The sequence below is a fragment of the Pristiophorus japonicus genome, unplaced genomic scaffold (genome assembly GCF_044704955.1).
Source record: "Pristiophorus japonicus isolate sPriJap1 unplaced genomic scaffold, sPriJap1.hap1 HAP1_SCAFFOLD_774, whole genome shotgun sequence".
Taxonomy (NCBI): Eukaryota; Metazoa; Chordata; class Chondrichthyes; family Pristiophoridae; genus Pristiophorus; species Pristiophorus japonicus.
In genome coordinates, this window is record NW_027254691.1 from 80207 (window position 1) to 96365 (window position 16159).

General features: G+C 44.5%; 2 long non-coding RNA genes across 2 annotated transcripts in view; one reads left to right on the forward strand and one right to left on the reverse strand.

Moving 5' to 3' along the window:
* Nucleotides 1-535: 535 nt before the first annotated feature.
* Nucleotides 536-11057, reverse strand: LOC139256803 (uncharacterized). The gene is made up of 3 exons (XR_011592200.1): nt 10962-11057; nt 3436-3566; nt 536-791 (listed from the first exon to the last, which is right to left on the reverse strand). It is a non-coding gene; the product is annotated as an uncharacterized lncRNA (long non-coding RNA).
* A 77-nt stretch (nt 11058-11134) lies between these two features.
* Nucleotides 11135-16159, forward strand: part of LOC139256802 (uncharacterized) — a 57580-nt gene continuing 52555 nt past the window's right edge. Inside the window, exon 1 of the long non-coding RNA XR_011592199.1 lies at nt 11135-11357. This is a non-coding gene — a long non-coding RNA (uncharacterized lncRNA). The remainder of the gene's footprint in view (nt 11358-16159) is intronic.

Sequence of the window (16159 nt, forward strand, 5' to 3'; positions counted from 1 at the left end):
CATATTTACACCCGAGTTAAGAAAACTTCTGTCAATGGTATAATTTTCCTACTGTCGGTGTGTCATGGATTAAATCAATCCACCTAGACAGCTAATAAATGTACTTTGTTGGATTATTGACCAGCTGGCTAAGAAGTTGAAATCCTGACCTGGCATTTGATAGTGCCTGTGTGCCTTCACCAGAGCACATTCTACTTGCTGCAAGATGGTAGCACTACATAATGAGGAATGTGGTATTTGCCTGTCTGTCAATTAGACCTTTGACAACTACCAGTCTTTTAATGTGTAATAAACTTCGCATTAAACACGAGGTGTTGATGGGCATTATTACTTCCACATTTGGGACTGCACAGTAATGCAAATGCTAGCAATACACAGCAAGTTGCTCAATTTTTGAAAGCAACAGGTTAACCTTTTGTTAGAATGAGGTACTTTTGCTAGTTACTGACATTGCAATGAGGAATATTTAGAACAACAACTTGCATTTATATTTAATCGTCTTTAAATTAGAAAAACATGCCACGACACTTCAAGCTATAGCATTTCTGCTCAAATAAAAACATTTATTGTCTTTTTTTGTTGACTTTTTTCCAAACAATATGTTTGGTGAAGGCTTTAATTCATTACTGTGCTTAAGATTATTTTTTTCTTGCATAATAGATTTTCAAGCTGCAGTCCTGGAACCCTGTGGATCCACGATATCAGATCGTGATCAGTCTATCTGAGTTCTGCAATTCTGTTACAAAAGCAAAATACTGCGGATGCTGAAATCTCAGCAGGTCAGACAGCATCTGTGGAGAGAAAACAGAGTTAACGTTTTGGGTCGATGACACTTCGTCAGAACTGGAGAGTGTTCGGAAAAAACAGATTCTTAAGCACTGAAAGGGGGAGGGGAAGAAAGAACAAAAGGGAAGGTCTGTGATAGGTTGGAAGACGGGAGAGATTAGAGAGACCTCCCTCTGAACTAGTAGCACTCCGCTCGCTCAGATCCAACCCCAACCTTGTCATCGAACCTATTGATAAGGATGGCACTGTTTGGCGTACCGACCTCTACCTTGCAGAGGCTGATCGCCAACTCTCTGATACCTCCTCCTACCTCCCCCTGGACCACGACCCCATTACTGAACATCAAACCATCATTTCCCAGACCGTCACTGACCTCATCTCATCTCTGGAGATCTTCCCTCCACAGCCACCAACCTCATAGTTCCCCAACCCCACACAGCCCGCTTCTACCTTCTTCCCAAGATCCACAAACAGGATTGCCCCGGTAGACCTATCGTTTCAGCCTGTTCTTGCCCCACAGAACTTATTTCTTCCTGTCTCGACTTTTTTTTTCTCCCATTGTCCACAGTCTTCCCATCTACATACGCGACTCCTCCGACGCCCTCCGTCACTAACAGTTTCCAGTTTCCCGGCCCCAACCGTTTCCTTTTCACTGGACGTCCAATCCCTCTACACTTCCATCCCCCACCAGGATGGCCTGAGGGCGCTCCGCTTCTTCCTTGAGCAGAGGCCAAACCAGTCCCTATCTACCACCACCCTCCTCCGCCTGGCTGAACTTGTTCTCACATTGAACAACTTAGAAACATAGAAACATAGAAAATAGGTGCAGAGTAGGCCATTCGGCCCTTCTAGCCTGCACCGCCATTCAATGAGTTCATGGCTGAACATTCAACTTCAGTACCCCATTCCTGCTTTCTCGCCATACCCCTTGATCCCCCTAGCAGTAAGGACCTCATCTAACTCCTTTTTGAATATATTTAGTGAATTGGCCTCAACAACTTTCTGTGGTAGAGAATTCCACAGGTTCACCACTCTCTGGGTGAAGAAGTTCCTCCGCATCTCAGTCCTAAATGGCTTACCCCTTATCCTTAGACTGTGACCCCTGGTTCTGGACTTCCCCAACATTGGGAACATTCTTCCTGCATCTAACCTGTCTAACCCCGTCAGAATTTTATATGTTTCTATGAGGTCCCCTCTCATTCTTCTGAACTCCAGTGAATACAAGCCCAGTTGATCCAGTCTTTCTTGATAGGTCAGTCCCGCCATCCCGGGAATCAGTCTGGTGAACCTTCGCTGCACTCCCTCAATAGCAAGAATGTCCTTCCTCAGGTTAGGAGACCAAAACTGTACACAATACTCCAGGTGTGGCCTCACCAATGCCCTGTACAACTGTAGCAACACCTCCCTGCCCCTGTACTCAAATCCCCTTGCTATGAAGGCCAACATGCCATTTGCTTTCTTAACCGCCTGCTGCACCTGCATGCCAACCTTCAATGACTGATGTACCATGACACCCAGGTCTCTTTGCACCTCCCCTTTTCCTAATCTGTCACCATTCAGATAATAGTCTGTCTCTCTGTTTTTACCACCAAAGTGGATAACCTCACATTTATCCACATTATACTTCATCTGCCATGCATTTGCCCACTCACCTAACCTATCCAAGTCGCTCTGCAGCCTCACAGCATCCTCCTCGCAGCTCACACTGCCACCCAACTTAGTGTCATCCGCAAATTTGGAGATACTACATTTAATCCCCTCATCTAAATCATTAATGTACAGTGTAAACAGCTGGGGCCCCAGCACAGAACCTTGCGGTACCCCACTAGTCACTGCCTGCCATTCTGAAAAGTACCCATTTACTCCTACTCTTTGCTTCCTGTCTGACAACCAGTTCTCAATCCATGTCAGTACACTACCCCCAATCCCATGTGCTCTAACTTTGCACATCAATCTCTTGTGTGGGACCTTGTCGAACGCCTTCTGAAAGTCCAAATATACCACATCAACTGGTTCTCCCTTATCCACTCTACTGGAAACATCCTCAAAAAATTCCAGAAGATTTGTCAAGCATGATTTCCCTTTCACAAATCCATGCTGACTTGGACCTATCATGTCACCTCTTTCCAAATGCACTGCTATGACATCCTTAATAATTGATTCCATCATTTTACCCACTACCGATGTCAGGCTGACCGGTCTATAATTCCCTGTTTTCTCTCTCCCTCCTTTTTTAAAAAGTGGGGTTACATTGGCTACCCTCCACTCCATAGGAACTGATCCAGAGTCAATGGAGTGTTGGAAAATGACTGTCAACGCATCCACTATTTCCAAGGCCACCTCCTTAAGTACTCTGGGATGCAGTCCATCAGGCCCTGGGGATTTATCGGCCTTCAATCCCATCAATTTCCCCAACACTTCTCCTTTAACTCCACTCACTTCCTCCAAATTAAAGGTGTTGCTATGGGAACCCGCATGGGTCCTAGCTATACCTGCCTTTTTGTGAGATATGTGGAACATTCTTTGTTTCAGTCCTCTCCCTCACCTCTTTTTCCGGTACCTTGATGACTTTATCGGTGCTGTTTCCTGCTCTCGCCCTGAACTTGAAAATTTCATTCACTTTGCATCCAATTTCCACTCTTCCCTCACCTTCACGTGGTCCATCTCCAACTCTTCCCTTCCTCGACTTCTCCGTCTCCATCTCTGGGGATAGGTTTTCGACCAATATCCACTCATCATCATAGGCAGTCCCTCAAAATCGAGGAAAACTTGCTTCCACTCTATTTAAAAAAAAAAGAGTTCTCAGGTGACTGTATATCTAGTACAGGAATTACAGTCTCTGTCACAGATGGGGCAGACAGTGGTTGAAGGAAGGGGTGGGTGGATAGTCTGATTTTCCGCACGCTCCTTCCGTTGTCTGCGTTTGGTTTCTGCATGCTCTCGGTGACTAGACTCTAGGTGCTCAGTGCCCTCTCGGGTGCTCTTCCTCCACTTAGGGCGGTCTTGGGCCAGGGATTCCCAGGTGCCGGTTGGGATGTTGCACTTTATCAAGGAGGCTTTGAGGGTGTCCTTGAAACATTTCCTCTGCCCACCTGGGGATCGCTTGCTATGTAGGAGTTCCGAGTAGAGCGCTTGCTTTGGGAGTCTCGTGTCGGGCATGCGGACGACGTGGTCCGCCCAACGGAGCCCACAGCTACCTGGACTACACTTCCTCCCACTCCACATCCTGTAAGGACTCTCTTCGATCCCAGTTTCTCCGTCTCCGTCGCATCTGCTCTGACGACGCCACCTTTCACACTTGTGCCTCTGACATGACTTCCTTTTTCCTCAATAGAGGATTTCCCTCCGCCATGGTTAACATGGCCCTCGACCGTGTCCGTTTTATTTCCCGCACCTCTGCTCTTGCCCCTTCCCCTCCCTCTCCGAACCATGACAGGGTTCCCCTTGTCCTCACCTTTCACCCCACCAGCCCCCACGTTCAACGGAGCATCCTCCGCCATGTCTGCCACCTCCAGCATGATTCCACCACCAATCACATCTCCCCCTCCCTCTGTGACAACCTCGTCCATTCCGCAGTCACCCCCAGCAGCCCTCCCCTTTCCATGGCACCTTTCTGTGCAAACGCAGGAGATGCAACACCTGCCCTTTTACCTCCTCTCTTCCCACTATCCAGGGCCGCAAATACTCCTTCCAGCGACAGCGATTTACTTTTGTACTACTTTCAATTATAGTATACTGTATTCACTGCTCAGAATGTGATCGCCGACATTGGGGAGATCAAGCGCAGATTGGGTGACCCACTTTGCAGAGCACCTCCGTTCAGTCTGCAAACGTGACCCTGAACTTCCGGTCACCTGTCACTTCAATTCTCCACTCCATTCCCATTCTGACCTCTCCGTTCTCGGTTTCCTACACTGTTCCAACGAAGCTCTCACCGCAAGCTCGAGGAACAGCACCTCATCTTTCATTTAGGCACTTTACAGTCTTCTGGACTCAACATCGAGTTCAAAAATTTTAGAGCGTAACCGCTCCCAATTTTTGGCTCCCTTTCCCCCCCCGCCCCCCTCCCCATCCCCCTCAGAGCCTGTTTCTTTTTCTCCTTGTCTCCAATAGCAGTTGGTCATTATCCCACCATTTACATGAATGTTTTTCTAACTCCTGGCATTATATGAAATTGGGCTATCATCCCTTTTGTCTCTAATATCTCCTGTCTTCCAACCTATCTTCCCTTTTGTTCTTCCCCTCCCCCTTTCAGTGCTTGTTAATCTGTTCTTTCCGAACACATTCCAGTTCTGACGAAGGGCATCGACCCAAAACGTTAACTCTGCTTTCTCTCCACAGATGCTGCCTGAGCTGAGATTTCCAGCATTTTCTGTTTTTATTCTGTATTTGACTTACTAGCATGTTATCTCCATTTCTGTACATTTCTGCAGTGATGGTACTGTTTTAAGTTGACGGTGATGCTGTCTTTCAGAAGTTAGGGTACCCAGAGCTTGAAGACCACTTAATGTCTTTTCACGCAGTGAGAGATTTGTTTCAGTTAACTTTATTTGTAACCTAGTCAGTTTCCATGCTTTCTTCTCTCCCTGCCTGGAAGTCCCTACCCTCCAAATCAATGCAGCACATTGAAATGATGGACTCAAGCCCCACATCCTAACTCTGTGTTCTGGCACCAATTTGTTCTGTCAGCCTGTTCCTATTTTAGTGTTGAGTTGCTAGGCGCCTTACATATAGTATATTGCATTTAGTTGTAATCTTAACAGAAAATTTGAATAGCTTTGAGCGACAAAGGTCAAGGATTGTTGACATTGCCCTGAATAAGATGGGAGTACTTTGCCTGTTCGTGACACCTTTAATCTTTTAATTTTGACCAGAGCTAATAAATGTATTTCACTTCAATGACTTTCTGAAATATTGAAAACAACTTTCATAGCTCTTATTTCAGTGACTGTGAAGTGCTTTGGGGCGTTCTGGGGGCATGAAAAGCAAGTTGGTTCTATTAAATGAGTCAAACAACTGAGTTGAACTGGGCTCCTGATGTTCTGAACTGTGTGTATTTGCTGTACTGACAGGGCAGTCAAGCAGCTGCTCGCTACTTGCATTCCATTGGCTGAAGAGCACTTGAATGCAACAGTTCCTTGTAAGGCATTAGTAAAAGCAGTAGCTGCAAACACTGCCTCTGATATCAGGCCGGGAGAGTGTTCTGATACAGATCATGTAACTGGCAATGCCCTGGTCCGATATCTTCCATCATTTAACAGCATAAATAACTGATTAAAATCAAATTGGTGATAGCACAGTGCATTGCTTTCACTGATCTATTATCTTCCCCACCCCCCCGTCACATTTTTATTCCATATATTCTCCTTACTCTGATCCTTTTTAATTGTATTTAATTTTGACCTTACTGTTTGCCATAGTAGTGGATGTAGTTAATGTGAAATAAGGTTGACCATGTGTTCGCTTCCCTCTCCTTCACAATAATGCTAACAATATCTCTGACAAATATGGCTGCTGAAGGATTGGAATGTTAGGCTGCTGCACCTATGAGATGTGAGGCAAGGGTAGCAACTTAGAATTGCTGTGGTTTACTGAGGGACGTGAAGGGTGATGATGAGAGCCTCGGGGTTGGTAATGACCTGGTTCTCCATGAACTGTGTTTTACTAGGGCGAGTGGATCAATTCTGACCCACATGAGGAAAACTGAGACCATGGCTGATTATATAAGTTGAAGCATATGTAAACTCCAGATTCGAAGGTAGAAAAGTATTTTCTTTTGAGGTGGTGGCATTTTCTCCTATCGGTGCTGAAAATGTGTAGAAATGTGAGACTGCTCCCAATGAACAGATTATCAGTTTGGTAGTTCCCAATTGAGGAACGTTGTGACTGGCTTTAAGAACATAAGAAATAAGAACAGGAGCAGGCCATATGGCCCCTCGAACCTGCTCTACCATTCAATAAGATCATGGTTGAACTTCTACACCAACTCCACTTTGCCGACCTTCCCATAATCCCTTGATTCCCTTAATACCCAAAAATCTATTGATCTCAGTCTTGAATATGCCCATCAACTAAGCATCCACAGCCTTCTCGGGTAGAAAATTCTAAAGTTTCACAACACTCCTGAGGATGAAATTTCACCTCATCTCCGTTCTAAATGACCGACCCCTTATGCTGAGACTGATCCCCTTGTTCTCGACACCCCAGACAAGGCAAACATCCTCTCAGCATCTACCCCGTCAGGCCCTCTAAGAATTTTATAAGTTTCAATGAGATCACCTAAACTCCACAGAATATAGGCCCATTCTCGTCTTTCCTCAGGACAGCCCTCTCATCCCAGGAATCAATCTAGCAAACCTTTGGTGTACCCCTTCTAAGGCAAATATATCCTTTCTTTTGGTATGGAGACCAAAACTGTACACAGTACTCCAGGTGCGATCAAAGGCCTGTACAATTCTCCAACCCTCTTGCAATATAATTTGCCTTCCTAATTTCTTGTAGTATCTGCATGTTAAGTTAACTTCCTGTGATTCGTGTACAAGGACTGCCAAATCCTATTTACTAGTCTCGCCATTTAAAAAACATTCTGCTTTTCCATTCTTCCTTCCAATGTGGATAATTTCACATATTCCATCTGCCATCTTCTTGCCCAATCACTTAATCAGTCTATATACCTTTGCAGTCTCTTTATCTCCTCCTCATAGCTTACTTTCCCTCCTAGCTTTGTATCGTCAGCGTATTTGGAGACATTACACTCAGTTCCCTCATCTCAGTCATTGATATAGATTGTAAATAGCTGAGGCCCAAGCACCGATCCTTGTGGCACTCCACTATCCAGATCCTGCCATCCCAAAAATGACCTGTTCATTCCTACTGTTTTCTGTCAATCAATCCTCAAGTTGTGTGTATTCATTGTCTAGCACACATTTATCCTGTGTCATACTGCGACTCATGGAAATGCTTGTCATGGTATACTTGATTGGCTGAAATTGAGTATTTATTTTTTTTAAATCTGACAAATCGTAACCGAACAGTCATGTAATGTAATAAACGTGTAGCGAGTGATACTGAAAACTGTTGATCAGCAATTTTAAACTTTTCAATGAGAAATTGACAGTCAAAATTAGCTATCAATAGTGAGGAGCTGAAAATTAGCTAATGATACAACTACAAAAACTTTTTGAAAATCTTCCAGCTGTCATCTCAGTATCTCTGCTGAACAGGATTTACTGCTGCAAATACACTGCGACTGGATCAACAAAGCATGTGAACAGGGCAGATAAAAAAACTGCAAATCTGAAACCCAAACAAAATGCAGTCAGCATCTACAAGTATAGACCAGAAATAGCCGCATTTGACTTGTTGATGTCCAACTGAACATTGCAACTGGAACCCTCAAGTCGACCCAACACTCTGGCTGCGCTGTTGCACTTCGTTCCCCCATCCATTTGCCGCGATGCTACAACCCTCCGGGAAGTCTAACGAATTGTGGAAAACAAATGTCTCCCCATCCATCATAGGTAGTCCCTCGAAATCGAGGAAGACTTGTTTCCACTCAAAAAGTGAGTTCTTGGGACTGAACAATCCAATACGGGAATTAGTCTCTGTCACAGTCATTGAAGGAACGGGTGGGTGGGACGAGCACGCTCTTTCCGCTGCTTGCGCTTGGTTTCTGCATGCTCTCGGTGCCGAGACTCGAGGTGCTCTGTACCCTCCCAGATGCACTTCCTCCAATTAGAGCGGTCTTTGGCCAGGGACTCCCAGGTGTTGGTGGGGATGTTGCATTTTATCAAGAAGGCTTTGAGGGTGTCCTTGAAACATTTCCTCTGCCCACCTTGGGCTTGCTTGCCGTGTAGGAGTTCAGAGTAGAGTACTTGCTTTGGGAGTCTTATGTCAGGCATGTGAACAATGTTGCCCGTCCAGCGGAGCTGGTCGAGTGTGGTCAGTGCTTCGATGCTGGGGATGTTGGCCTGATCGAGGACGCTAACGTTGGTGCATCTGTCCTCCCAGGGGTTTGCAGGATCTTGCGGAGACATCGTTGGTGGTATTTCTCCAGCGATTTGAGGTGTCTCCTGTATATGGTCCATGTCTCTGAGCCATACAGGAGGGTGGGCATCACTACAGCCCTGTAGAGACCATGAGCTTGGTGGCAGATTTGAGGGCCTGATCTTCGAACGCTTTTTTTCTTCAGCCGGCTGAAGGCTGCGCTGGCGCTCTGGAGGCGATGTTGAATCTCGTCGTCTATGTCTGCCCTTGCTGATAATAGGCTCCCGAGATATGGAAAGTGGACCATGTTGTCCAGGGTCTCCCCATCCACCAGGATCTGAACAACATCCTTCACCAGCGCTTGAAGTCGCGCAAGCCCTTTTGTAACCTTAGACAATGCGACTTCAACCCTGATGGAAAGCCGAATGGAGTTCACAAGTAGCCACAAAGAAATACCTCATGGAAGACCAGACGTGGAAGATCCCTGGCTTTGATCTTTCGCAAAGCTTATGGGAAACCCTAAACCGCATGCGCACAAACCATGACAGATGCAGATGCTTGATGCACAAATGGAGAATTAAAAACTCTCCAGTGTGCGACTATGGTCACCCAGAACACAGGTAACTACTCAATTCACAACCCGATTTACAAATACAAAGGAGGCATCACGGCAATACACCCTGCTACTCCTGATGCAATTATCTGGCTTAACCACCCAAATGTAAAATTATAGTTGTTGCTCTGCATCAGCCATACGAAGCAGTATAGGGAGACCAGACAGGTTAAAGTCGCACATGAAGCCCTTCATCAAAAACTGCGAATGAAACGGGACAAGCATTTTAATAGAAAGGAATGGGGAAGAGGGAGTTAAAAGTATAGGAGTGGAATGACCTTCAACCTACTTGAAAGAAAAAAAAGAAGCTTGTTAAATGATATTAGAAAGAAGCATTAAAAAAATTGAAGACATTAGGGAAACAACATGTGACTAGCTAAAGCTGTGGCAGGTAACCCAAGGAAGAGACAGCAAGCTGGATTGAAACTTTGTAGCTGGTTCTGAAATTAAAATGGGAGCTACTGTCAAAATAGCATAAAGGTCCGCTGGCTGTGGAAGGGGAAGAAACAGGCCAGTACCAAGGTCACAGATTCCTCCGCCAATTGCCCTTCAGAACACAGTACTGGGATAGAGGCCTGTGCCGTTTCACTATTATGTTGCTTTTGTTTTAGTGAATAGAATTTGGGCTAACCCATGCTTGAAAATGCACAGTATCTGCTTGTAGTATACATCCTCCCACGTGCAGAAAACAGTTTGTGCAAGCTTCTTGCAGATGATCCAGTGTATGCACACCCGTGTGTGCAAGGGGCGGTATGTCTATTTTTAGTTCTGATAAGAGTAGTGGTTTTTACTTCAAATTATGACTTGCTGATGTTGGAGCTATTGCCCCAATCTGCCCTTTTTATATTGTAAAGAAAAATGCACGCCAAATATCAATTGTAATATTTCTCATCTTCCCTCCGCAAGCTATTAAAATAGAATTTTCTATATTTTTGTGTAAACATTAATGCTAATATCATTGCTGGAAGGACCGAATAGAAGAAATGACTGCGACAACAGTTTGAGAAGAAACTGACCTGTGTAAATGGGTATTCTTGGTGGAGGGGTGTTAGAAGTGGGATCCCACAGGACTTGGGGCCCAAATTTCCCCATGCGTTGCACCGTTTTTTTTGGTGTAACTTGATTTTTCTGGTCTATCTTTTTAGTTGCAAATATGGCCATTTAATTTGTGCCCATGTAAGTGAATTAGTTAGGTTTTTTTGTTGGGTCAGTTTTTTTTTCAAAAGGGGGTGTTCCCAGCCACTTATACCATTTATGCCAATTTGACCAGAAAAAAAGTTGTACTAAACTAACTTAGGGCAGCGTATGTGTCCACTTTTGTCCGCACAGAAATACCTTACTTGTAGTTAAGGAATTGGCGCAAGTAACTACATTTAAAGCATCACCAAGCACCAAACAAAGCACAAAAAGTAATAAGCAATTAATTAACAAATAAAATAGAAGGAACCCTGCCCCTAAAGCACCAAGACCAAATTAATAAGCAATCAATAAATAACACACAAAAAAATAGAAGGAACCCTGCACCTAAAGCACCAAAATCAATCAGTAAATAACAAATAAAAAATAGAAGTCCTACCTTAGGGAATGCAGCGGGCCGCCAATGAGGGAGCCCATTTGGCCAGGGCTAGGGACGGAATGCTTTTGCCCCTCCCACACAGCCTGCAGCACGCGTTTGCAGAAACGGCCTGCCAGGAGCTACTGCACATGCGCGCTAGAGTCTGCTGCGCGCATTTGCAGAGGTCACGGCACTGTGTTCAGCGCCGGGACCTGGTTCCGCCCACAATCCATTGGGCCACGCTGCGCCATGACGGAGGAGAGGCTGGGGAGCGGCCAAAGTAATGAGGTCTTTTTTTCGGCGGGCAAAAGCTGCACAGCTTGAGTGAGAATGTTGGAAAACGAGTTTAGGGAAATTTGGGCCCATTGTGTTGGGACTGGTACTTCTCAACATCAGAAATAATCAGGAGGAGCGTCAGTAAGTTGATCACAAAGTTTATGGACAACACCTAAATAGCAGTGGTGATTAATATGGTGAAATATAACAACAGGGAATGGTGGGCAGACATTTGACAGATGCAGTTTAAACAAGTGTTGTAGTACACATGTAGGGATGCATAATAAGCAGAGATTTTGCAGGATTAATGGGAAAACCTTAATAATCCGTAAATTCATCAAAAATCATCAGATCGATCCCTCAGCATCTCATCCAGTTGTCCAGCCTCTGGCAAGAAAGCAATTGGGTGTTGGGATGTCTTAAAAGAGAAACATAGTGCAGATCGAAGAGGGTTATTGTAACAATGTAGAGTGCTGGTCAGATCAACCTGGAGTATAAGAACATAAGAATTAGGAGCAGGATTAGGCCATTTGGCCCCTCAAGCCTGCTCCGCCATTCAATAAGATCATGGCTGATCTTCTATCTCAACTCCACTTTCCTTCACTAGCCCCCATATCCCTTGATTCCCTTAATAATGTGTGCAGTTCTTAAACCCTCACTACAGGAAGGAGGTAGCTACGCTGGAAAATTGTCCAGAGATGAGCTACTGGAATGACTAAATAAAATGTATGAAAACACTTTTTTGATGTAGAGGACAAGGCTGGGGGAATATGATTGAGGTAATCAAATTAATATTGCTTGGGATTTAGAGGATCAGCAGATGCTTGATTTGGTACAGAATAGCAGAACAAGAGGAGATAATTATAAACTGAAATGGACAGGTTCAGATGGATGCAAGAAAGACTTTACTTAGTTATTGGAGCAGTTTAACCAAGGAGATAGTTTAGAGCTCAAAGATCATTGATCAAACATCCTGACAGTGAATGTTTTTGTTCTGCTTCTATGTCATTAACCCAAGGTGCTTGAATTTCAATGTTGGCGATTACATCAGCTCTTTTACACGTGTCTAACCAGCCCCAACTTTAGCTGTAAGGTAAACGAGATATTGCTGCTCCCTCTGGGGCCGCAAAGATCACCTTATGGGATGTTTTTCCACAACTGCTTATGAAGTCATTGGTGCAACAGGAGCAGCTTAAAATTGCCACCAGCAGTTACAGCTGCCAATTGCATTTGTGCCTGTGGGCAGACTGGGTACTGAGAGCCCTACCTGTGCAAGCGAGCAATGTTGTTACCTGATCATTGCCCACCAATGGACCTTCCTGAGCTTTGGAGAATATCTGATGGCTATAAAATTGTCACAAATCACTGGATTCAAACTGAATGCCTAAGAGGAGGTTCTGTAATATAAACACAGCCTGGCTAACTTCTAAATCTTGGTTATTAGTAGCGATTGTTTAATCAAATTTTCTTTTCTCTATGTGATGGGTTAATTTAGCCTGGACACATTGTTCTTCCTCATCAGGTAGTAAAACCAGAGAGAATCTGTGTCGTGATTACAGATGTAATTAAATGTTCACCAAGGCGTATCACTTCATACACCAGAAGCACTATGAACTCACCCAACCCTCTCAACTGTGTTCTTTCCTGGCTGTGCCAGTCAGCTTAAGGATTTTATACTTTTATTTTGGATTGGCTTTTGGCCAATAATTAACAAGCTTTGTGGTTTTTTAGAGGTGATCCAAAACTCGGCTGCCCGTGTCCTAACTCACACCAAGTCCCGCTTACCCATCACCCCTGTGCTCGCTGACCGACATTGGCTTCCGGTTAAGCAACACATCGATTTCAAAATTCTCATCCTCATTTTCAAATCCCTCCACGGCCTTGCCCCTACCTATCTCTGTAATTGCCTCCAGCCCCACAACTTCCAGAGATATCTGCGCTCCTCTAATCCTGCCCTCTTGAGTGTCCCTGATTATAATTGCTCAACCATCGGTGGCCGTGCCTTCTGTTGCCTCGGCCCCAAGCTCTTTAACTCCCTACCTAAACCTCTCCGCCTCTCTACCTCTCTTTCCTCCTTCAAGACGCTCCTTAAAACATACCTCTGTGACCAATTTAATCACCTGTGCTAATTTCTATTTTTGCGGCTCGGTGTCAATTTTATATCGCATAATACGCCTTGGGACATTTCACTACATTAAGGTGCTATATAAATACAAGTTGTTTTGTTTGGTTTTGGATGCGTTCAAATGATAACAACTGTATATTTTTCAACGCCCTGCTGGAGTGACTCCTTGATTCCTGCCTGCTTTGTAAGAGGCTCCACCAACTTGGAAATACACTGTAACCCCCAAAACAGTGATTACAATAAACCTGATGGGATTTTGACGCCGCGGAGCGTGTGGGGTGCACGGATTGATATTTGGACTAGAGACCCCGAGTGAGAACACACTCTGTGTGGGTGGGGTACGGGGGGAGGGTCCATTCCCTTGGTGTTTGACAGCTTCAGCTTCAAACCTGACTTTCTTCCCACTGCTTTGCCTATTCAGGCTTGTTTCTTTTCGGACTTCTAATGTTTCTTCATCTGATTGTAAAAAATCATCTCGGCCATCTAACCGTCTCCCTCTTGTTGCTCCCCCTGCCCTTTGTTCTGGTTCTATTTAAAATCTCGTTCATTTTCTATTTCTTCAGTTCTGATGTATCTGTACCCAAACGTTAATGTGCTGGTTCTTTCCACAGATGCTAATTGACCTTTTTTTGCAGAATTTTCTGTTTGGTTTAAATCATTTGCAGTATGTTGCTTTTTGTTTATCACAGTGAAATGATCAGTAACCTTTTTGTGCAGAAAGTCTCCAAATGCTAACTTTCATACTGTAGGTCTGTAGTACCTGGTGATCGGGCAAGTGTTGAATACAAATGGAGCTGAATATGTGCGCTGGGTGCTTTGCACATCTAGTGTTATGTAAACAGTCAAAGTCAAAACTACTGTACTTCCTTTTGTCGGGGATGTGATGATATACAAACGGGCAATGAGAGGAGCAATGTGATGTTAAATCAATCTCTAGCCTGTCCAGACCTTAGTATAAAAAGGCAGTTTACTTGCCATTTAATTGCACTTGTATCTTGTGTACTGAGTTTTGATTCACATTTCTGCCAATGAGAGAGAGATCTGCCATTTGTTCTAGGTGTGTGCACCTGTTAAAACTTGGCTCTCTGTGCCAAGCTCAGGATCAATCCACTCTGCTTTTGGAGCTCTGTGCTGGATGCGGTGTTCAGTAATTCTCCAGTGATGTCATTTTCAAAGCATGTTGGCGAGGACAATGAACTTTATAATGTAATGCTGAAATATGGAAGGCATTGATGTCTCTGGGCTCTCGTGGTGCCATATTAAAGAGCTTATAGAAAGGCATATTTATATGATTTAGGAAGGAAGCCTTGAGCACAATGTTGCATTAGATGTTGTGGTATATTTGGGTATCTAGACTTGACTATTCCAATGCTCTCTTGGCTGGTCTCCCATCTTTCTCCATAAACTTGAGCTCACCAAAAACTCTGCTGCCTGTATCCTCATTCACACCAAATCCCATTCATCTATCACTCCTGTGCTCGCTGACCTACATTGGCTTTTTCTCTGGCAATGCCTCGAGTTAAACATTCTCATCCTTATTTTCAAATTCCTCTGTGGCCATGTCCCGATCTCTGTAACCTCCACCAGCCCTATTACCTATGTTGCCCGGATATGCCGCTGCTCACCAGCTGTTCCGCTGGAAAAGATACCGCACATGCGTGGCCACAAATTAAAGGGGCAGCGCACCAAATATAAAAGTTATAGGAAACATTGTCTGCAACCCTCCAAGATCTCTGTGCCCCTCCAATTCTGGCCTCTTGCACACCCCCGATTTTAATATTTGGCGGTGGCCGTGCCTTCAGCTGCCTAGGCCCTAAGCTCTGGACTTCTCTTTCTAAACCTCTCTGCCTCTCTAAATCTTTCTTCCCCTTTAAGACGCTCCATAAAACCTACTTCTTTGACCAAGCTTTTGATCATCTGTCCTAATATCTCCTTATATTGGCTCATTATCAATTTTTTTTATAACGCTCCTGCATTTTTACTACATTAAAGGCACTGTATAAATTCAAATTGTTGTGACGGGCTGGTGCATTCAAAATCCTTATCATTTTCTAACTGAAGTAAAACATTGCTACTTTTTTTATTTGGTTCAGTTTATTTTGTAGAATCATAGAAATTTGCAGCACAGAAGGAGGCTATTCGGCCCATCGTGTCCGCACCAGCCGACAAAAAGCTTTCCAGCCTAATCCCACTTTCCAGCTCTTGGTCCGTAGCCTTGTAGGTTACGACACTTCCAGTGCATATCCAGGTACTTTTTAAATGTGTTAAGGGTTTCTGCCTCTACCACCCTTTCAGGCAGAGAGTCCCAGACCCCCACCAGCCTCTGGGCGAAAAATAATTCTCAAATCCCCTCGACCTCCTACCAATTACTTTAAATCCATGCCCCTGGTCTAGAGACCCCTCAGGGAAATTGTTTTTCCTATCCAGTCTATCATAATTTTATACACATCAATAAGGTCTTCCCTCAGCCTCGTTTGTCCCAAAGAAAACAAACCCAGTCTATCCAATCTTTCCTCCTAGCTAAAATTCTCCAGTCCAGGCAACATCCACCCTCTCCAGTGCAATCACATCTTTCCTGTAATGTGGTGACTAGAGCTGCACGCAGTACTCTAGCTGTGGCCTAACTAGTGTTTTATACAGTTTAAGCATAACCTCCCTGCTCTTATATTCGATACCTCGGCTAATAGACGTATCCCATATGCCGCCTTAACCACCTTATCTACCTGTTCTGCTACCTTCAGGGATCTGTGGACATGCACTCCAAGGTTCCTCTGTTCCTCTACACTTCTCAGTGTCCTATCATTTATTGTGTATTCCC